Genomic DNA, 8,991 nt, shown 5'->3' with positions numbered 1-8,991 from the left:
AGTTGTATACTTTAATGCCAAATTTTTTATATTTACTATATTTATTCTTTCTTTCACTTTGATATATACTTTTGTATTTTCAATTGTTGAGATTGAAACTTTTATATTTTTTTTAAAAAAAATTCAAGAAATATATTCTATTGGTGGATAGAAATTTATGAATTGGTTTTTTTATTTCCCTTACAATAAAACAATTATATAGTTATTATATTGAATTATTTTGACGGAATTATTTTTTAGTTGTGCATAATCTGTCTAATACCAATTATTTTAGTTATGGAAAATGAAATTATGAAAATCAAAATATAAATATAAAAGGTTTGTTTTATTTTTTGAAATATATATTAAAAAATATGTTTAATTCTTATGTAAAAAGGTTATTTTTTAAATATACATTAAAATTTTAATTCTTATGAATTTGATCAAATAAATTGTACCAAAATAACTAAAAATAAAAATTTAGCGTAGATAAAGAAAATTTTGAAAATTTAATGAGCCAAACTAAAAAACAGACAAGTTAACAAACCAAAAAATCCAGTTCTTTGATCAAGTGAACTCATATTATGATACAAGTTCTTTCAAATATAATGATTTCAAACTGAACTATGAAATTTTATTAATTTTTATCATTATAATTATAATTACCATGATTTGAATATAAGTCAAATTAATAAAAAAAATAAATAAAAAAATCACCGACTATTATATTTAATAATTAATACATAGCAGCTAATAACATAATTAGACAAGTATTTCATATCTCCCGCTGGCTTCTTTTTCAAAACATTTATGGATTTCTGCCAAAATCGTGCGTTGGTAGGCACACGACATTTATTAATCGTATTATACATCAAATCTACTTTAAAATCTAAATGTTCTGTCAATTCTCCATGTATAATCTTTCAGTTACTTTTATCGTCCTTCCCTTTCACGTACACTTTCTTTTAGTCTAAAATAAAATTAATTTATAACCAAATGTAGATTGCGTTTGTGGAAAAAGAAACGCGAATACAAAGAGTTTTGATCCACTAAATTTCTAAAATTTGGTTACTGAAAATTTTAATTTTCGATTATTTTTAATTAATTGCTAATGCATGGGAAATTCGAAGTCAGAGAAATGAGAAGTTGATTATGACTTGGAGAAATATTATGTTTACGTTATATGTTTTTCGATGCACAAAGTCTCGATCGATTGTTTAGTTGCAATCTTTGTTTGATGGTATGGTTTTAGCCGAATTCTCAACTGGTAATTAGTTGTCAGTTTTGTATTCTACTACGTTCGACTCAAGTAATAAAGTTTAAAGTTGTTGATATGTTTGGTATTATAAGAATTTTTTGTTGAGATAATTATTAATCGAGCATGATAATATTCCCTAAAGCCGGGTCCGTCCAACGAAAGGAATTCTGGTCTTTGCTCCTAATCTTACGAATATTCCGAAGTTGAGGATCGAGCTTTCGTGTGTCACTGATTTAGGGTTGCTTTATTATCTGTAGGAGCGCGCATTCCGCCTGCGGCTACTAATTCAATTGAGTTAACCAATTTATATATTATATATTTCACGAAAGTACACTTGAAATGTTTATAAATATATAAGGATAACTTGGTAATTAAATGAGATTCAAATAAGATCTTAAAAAAAGTGTGGGTACTCGACTTTTTTTAAAACAACGTACAAGCAGTCAAACAACTTATTTCGACTACTTATAAGCTAGTTTTTTAAAAATTTATCAAACACAATTTCAGAGTTTATAAGCTCTAAAACAATCTATAAACTGTTTGAGAGAGCTTATATCACCAGAGTTATGTATAATTTTTAACATCAACATTTTAGAAATTCGGTAAATATAAAGATAATAGTAAATTAAATTAAATTAAGATATATTCAATATATATATATATATATATATACTCATTAATAATTTAATCCTTTTTCTTGGAAATTCGACCCTTTTAGCTTCACTTGTTCTTCACTTGTTGTCAACATGAAAAAAAATCCACGTAAAAGACTCAAATAAAAGAAACATCACTTCAATGTTCTCAGTAGGACGAAATTATGATTATTCAACAATTGGTTTGCGACCGTCGCAAAAAAAAAAAGGAATATTATGCATGAAATCCAATTTTTTTCCTACGCTTTATGCATTTCCCTATATCACATAGTTATTGATATGAAACATAATATATTCACTAAATAAGAAAATCTCTCTTTAAAAAATATAATGTTTTTCATAATATTTTTTTTATCTAATTCAAATTATCATTAGTATATATATCTTTACAAAAATACCAAAGTCATATGAACCCAATTAAGTGCCAACACATATATTGGGATGCCATATAAACAAATGGCTACCAACAAATTTAATAAATAACTCCGACACAAAAAAATTACAAGTTTTCTTCTACTATAACATGTAAAGATTCATCACGAAGCCAGTCTTGTGCACAAACAAGAGCTTGCACCAATTTAGGAGTTAATGAACTCCTAAATAGATCAAGCCAACGTTCTCCCAATTCTAAATGTACTTTCTGACGTCACAGTAGAAATAAGAATCACTAACACATCACGAGCAAATTCAGACAGCTTGTTAACTTTTCACCAAAGCAAGATATCGAAAATTTCATTTTTAGACTCCATTTCTTTACCAAGATATTTGTCCAACTCTTACTTAGCATCCATAATTCCACTCGTGGCTCGGTGCCAAAAAAAATTTATTATTGAATTAAGGTTTTTTTTATGTATGCTTCCAGAACTTGACATGTCAAATATTTTACTAGTTGAAACAGATGATTTAGATTGAGATTCTTTTGAAGTTCTCATTCGATACTCATGATATAAATATATAACATAGAACTTTAGCTCATCTCTCATTTTCCCCCTTTCACTTATCCACACACACACAAAAGAACAAAAGCAACATACTCAAATTTGAAACGAGGATCTAACACATAAGAAAAAAAAATCTTATTCTTATTCATCTTTTCCGAAGCACCTCAATACTTGTCAAATATAGTTTTCATCCTCTCCGCTGTACAACTCAAATCATTATCATCATAATCCACTAACATTTTCAAAATGCAAGAAACTTCACCAATTTCATGAAAGTGACATTTGAAGTAGCATATAATTACCATAATACCCTTAAGGTAAGGTCGTAAAAAGTTTCAAAAAACTTTGTCACGTGTCTTATTTTCTTCAAGTAAACATTAATAAAAACATCCACAATATTTCCATATTTACAAGTATGATTAAAAATATTATCCAACAATCCAGGATCAAGAAACCATATCTCACAAAGAAATTCTCAAATTCTTGTGCTATATTCAACATCAAATAGGTCGAATTCCACTTGGTAGGGACATTAACAAACAGTGATTTTTTATTATCTATTTTTTCAATTTCACAACAATCTTTCAATAGTTTTATCCAAGCAGGAGATTGCCTAATGTATATCAAAGCTTGTCTCACACGTTTCATGGAATCACCAACTATTTTCAGTCTATGAACAATAAGATTGATCATGTGAGCAACACATATAACACGAAGGTGACTATCGTCCATGAAATTAGTTCTCCATTTACTAAATTGTTTTGAAAGTTTTTTCACTTCCGTATCATTTGAACTAGCATTATCAATTGTAACAGTGAAGACTTTGTCCAAACTCCAATCAATCAAACACTCAGTGATTGCAACTGCCATAACATCCCCTTATGACTACTAATTGGAAAAAAAATTCATGATCTTTTTGTTAGTTTACGATCTTTATCAATAAAATGAGCTATGAGACACATAAAATTGATTCGTTGTATTCAAGTGCATGTATCTGCTGTGGGACAAACTCTTTGATGCGTGTCTTTAAAAAACAACTCAAGCTTTTTTCTTTTCTTTCAAGAAAAGTTCAAGGCAATCTTTCGTTATTGTAGCATGAGAAAGAATTCGAAACAGCGGTTGTACTATATTAATAAAGTTATTGAACCATTATCTTCCAACAAAACTATATCTTATCTACAATTATCGTTGAACTATTGCTTTTCCACATGCTTCTTGATCAAATAACCAAATATTAAGTGAATTTTCACTATCTTTCGAATTTGGTTGAAATCTTAATTTGACTTGTTTAATCTCAGCATTATGAGGATTTTGTATACACTTTACCACATGATTATTTGAAGAAAATGTTCTATCTGCATTTGAATCAGCAACATAGTTTGAACTACAATAAAGACACCTTGCTATTTGATTCCCATCACAATCAATACAACTTTCAAAATGTTCTTACACAATTGATCTAGCCTTTACGACTTTTCTCATCTTTTAATCTTCAATAGTTTTTGTAGAATATGCAATAGGTGGCTCATTATTTACAATAGATGGTTCGTTATTTGAATTTCTATTTTAATCTAATCTACAATAAACATAATATATGAAGATTAAAATAAGAACAAATGAAAAAATTCAACAAGGATAAAAGAAGGATGTAATTAAATTGTCAAATGCCATTATGAATGGAAAATGTTATTTATTTGATTCTCACATAAGTCTTAACTGTAATTGGTCATTCCAATAACATTTATTTTGATTTTTATCAAGTTCACAATTATGAGTCCCATGAACGTTCTTGCCATTTACTTTCTCATGAAAAATCAATATCCAATTGAAGTATAACATAATCATTTATTTTTTGATGAAGCTAAAATTCGATTGGGAAACTTTTCGAATTAACAATGTAATCAATAAAATACTAAAATGAATCACACTTGCAAACCTCAATAGAATAAACATTATTAACTTGAATTTCCGGCTATAATTTGGAAAAGAGCTTGTGGCTGAGATATAGTGATCTCGACGACAGCGGTGGAAGAGGGTTAATGATACTCAGCAATGATCCAACAGAGAGTATGAGGCCGACAATGTACGAACACAGTTGAGAAAAAAGTCATGAGGAGGAAGAAAGGAAGCCATGTTCTTCTGTGTGTATGAGCGTAGCTAGGGCCAACCATAAGCTTTTGATACGTGAGATTTGGAAATAAATTATTTTTATAAATACCAAAAGTTTTGGGCTTAAATTCAATTAAAGTTGAAAACGGTTTTTCAATACATAAAAACCGAAAATTTCTTAAGCTTAATCGAAAACTTAACCTGAAAATCGAAATGCCGGAAGAAAAAACCAAAATTTCAAAATTCGGTCCATTTTTTCGGTTATACCTAAACAATTAATTGGGCCACTTAAAAACTAACCTTAAATAAATTTTAATTTTAAATATTAGCCTTTTACAATTCAAAATTTGATAAATAACACTCACTTAAAAAAAATAATTAATTAATTTAGAAAAAAGCGTACAAAGGGGAGAAAGGAAATCAATCGGTTCTTCTTCTTGTTCTCTCCATTTCTCATCCTTCTCACAACGATTTCTTTTCTTCATCCTTCACTCATTGGTCTTCTCTTCAATTTTTTTCTTCCTCTACATTAAACAAGAGATTATTGTAGTCATTTGTTTTCCTAAAAAAAGTTTCAATCTCTCTCAACATTGTCAAAGATTTTAAATCAGGTGTAAGTTTCTAATGTCATCTCAAATTTTTTTTTATCGATTTACTGGTTTTTATTACAATGTATATATTGTAAATATAATTTTTCATATATTTCATTCTTAATTGTTCGGTCGCCCAAACATTATGGGTTCAGTCGCCTAATTCTTTTTTCAGTCGCTCAATTCTGTTTTCAGTCGCCCACTTTGATATCTTATGTCATCCGAGTATTTGTTAAATCATTTAATTTTCATGACATCTTTATTGCTTATTTTGTATAGGAATGACGATCATCCAGATTTTGATTAATTCTAATGGAGAGCGGAAGAACGATGAACAAGAAATTTATACATGGTTATCCGAATCTAAAGAATGGACAGCTATTTCCATTGATGGTAGTAATTTGACCATAGAATGTGTCATGAATGAAATATACGAGACACTTGGTCTGGCTAAATCAGATGTTGAATTGACAATGAGTTATTTACCAGGAGTAGATTCTTGCAAACCATGCCCAATTTATATACGAAATTCACGATCCTTGGGAACATATCTATCATTTGGTAATTCACATACTAGACCTGTTTTGCATGTGGAAGTAATTGAGATTTGTGATATTGGAGTTGATAGAGAAAAAGTTAATGACAGTGATGTGCATTTTGGAGATGTGGAGGGTAGTGCTATGAATTATAATATTAATGTAGAAGATAGAAAAAGAAAATGTGATATTGATGTAAATGTAGAATGTGGAAGAAAGGAAATTGATTTGGATATGGATGCTTTTAATCAAGGTCTACGTGATGAATATTTTGGTTGTACTTTTATCCAAGATGGTTTTGAATTGACTGCAGCAAGAGAAGAAGTCGTCGTTGAAGAAGATAATGCCAATAAAAACTTGAACCAAAATGATGTCTTCGATCTACCAAGAACACAAAGTCCACATGTTGATTTCTATCATTCTGATTTAGTGGAAGCGAATACACAAAATTTGTTGGCGATTAACGATGGTGATGGTGCATTTTCATTCACTGATGGATCGAATTTATTAGTTGGTCAAAAGTTCAACAATAAAAATGAACTTAAGAAAGAATTGACTAAGATTTCTTTGAATGCTTCATTTGAAATGAATGTTGAAAGGTCGACAAAGACACTTTATGTGGTGGGATGCATTACAGAAAAATGCAGTTGGAGAGTGCGAGCAACACGAAAGGCTAATTCAACTCAGTTTGAAATTCAAATTTATTGTAACATACACACATGTGACCTTTCTGACAGAAGACGAAGACACCGACAAGCAAGTTCTATTGTAGTTGCAGATGTATTGCTAGAAAATTTAAGAGGGCAACAAATCACCCCCGTGCCAAAAACAATAATGACGATGATGCAAAATAAAGGGCTTGGTGTTAGCTACTACAAAGCTTGGAAGGGCAAGCAACTTGCTCTTAATCATTTGAGGGGAGATCCAGAAGAGAGTTACAGAAATTTGCCAGCTTATTTATTTGTTGTTAAGCAAGTGAACAAAGATACTATAACTCATTTGGAGACTGACTCTAGTGGAAGATTTAAATATATGTTCCTAGCTGATGGGGTATGCATCTCTGGGTTTCGTAGGATGCGAAAAGTTATAGCAATTGATGGGACTTTTTTGAAGGGAAAATATAGAGGTGTTTTGCTTCTTGCAACAGCCCAAGATGGAGATTTACATCAATACCCCATTGCATAGGCTGTTGTTGACTCAGAGAATGAAATGTCATGGAATTGGTTTTTGCAGTAATTGCATGAACTGATTCCAGATGATCCTGATTTGGTAATTATCTTTGACAGACATGCTGCCATTATCAGCTCAGTGGCCATTGTGTACAAGCACTCACATCATCTACATTGCACATGGCACCTTTCGCAAAATATCGGTACCCATTGTGGTAAAAAGGGTGGTGGGGTTGAGTTGTTCATGCAAACTGCATATGTTTGCAAAATGTCCGACTTTAACATGTTATATGAGAGGTTGAAAAATCAATACCCAAGTGTGGCTTCATATCTTGAGAAAACCAGTTCACCAAATAAATGATCTAGAGCTTTCTGCCGAGGTAACCGATATGAGATTATGACAACTAATGGGGCTGAGTCGATAAATTCTAGATTGTCTGAGAAAAGAGAGTTACCAATCATAGCACTGTTGAATGCAATTCAAAATATGATTTCAGTTTGGTTCAACAAACACCGCACAGCAGCAGAGTTAGCTTCATGCAGAACGAAGTTGACTCCATCTATAGAGTTGATTTTGCGAACTAGGTTTACTCAATAACAATGTCGAAAAGGTAACTCAGTTGAATGATTCTGAATATCATGTAGTTGGTGATGATACAGATGAAATAGTTGATTTCTCCACCTACTCCTGCAGTTGTTGTGTGTTTCAATGTGATAAAATTCCATGTAAACACGCATTAGCAGCTTGTCATCTAGCAGATTTTGGTATCTATGAGTTGTGCGCACCTTATTACCTTGTGCATATGTGGCGTCAAGCCTACTCGGGTACTATCTACCCCGTGCCTCATTCAAGAGATTGGAAGATTCCCGATTATATTTCTAATTTGGAAATGCAACCTCCTAACTTCAAGCCAAAACGGGGGCGACCAAATAAACGAAGAAGACCATCTATTGGAGAGTTTGGACGACAACGAAAAAAGAAATGCAGCTTATGCAATGATGTTGGACATTATAAGACGAAATGTACTCGTAAAACCACTTGATGTACTAGAAAATATTGTTTTTTGAAAGTGGATGGTTGGATGTTTTTTTTAAATTTAATGAAACATTAATGATTTAGTATGAATGAATCGAAGATATGTTGTACTATTCAATGTATAAAATGTGATCAAATTAATGTTTTGTGGACTATTTACTATATTATAGTATAATATAATCGTGTGAGTATAAAATATAAAAGTGGCATCAAATAATTCAAAGAGCGACTGAGAGCGATTGAGTGACATATGATTCTTATAATAGAAAATACGAGCAACTTCACGTTTGGGGTCTATCTACTCTATTTTAGTATAATGTAATGGAGTGATAGTGTGAAATATAAAAATAATGTCATAATACAAAGAGCGACTGAATGATATATGAGTGATATAATAGAACCACTTGATGTACTAGAAAATATTGTTTTTTCGGTCGCCCTCGGTCATTTATGCCTTATTTCACTCTATGTTTAATTTCGTAAATTCTTATCTATGAAAACGTACCATAATATAGTAAATATAGTAAGTAGCATATAAAACATGACTTTGCTCACTATTTTTTACTATATAACTCAGTCGCCATTCGGTCGCCCTCAGTTATTTTTTCCTTATTTCACACTATGTTTACTTCCGTTATTTCTTATCTATGAAAACGTACCATAATATAGAAAATAAAATATAAAACACGAGTTTGCTCACTTTGTTTTTGTTATATTTCT

Source organism: Primulina huaijiensis, chromosome 5 (genome assembly GCF_012295235.1).
Source record: "Primulina huaijiensis isolate GDHJ02 chromosome 5, ASM1229523v2, whole genome shotgun sequence".
Taxonomy (NCBI): domain Eukaryota; kingdom Viridiplantae; phylum Streptophyta; class Magnoliopsida; order Lamiales; family Gesneriaceae; genus Primulina; species Primulina huaijiensis.
Note: the sequence above shows the minus strand (reverse complement) of the source record.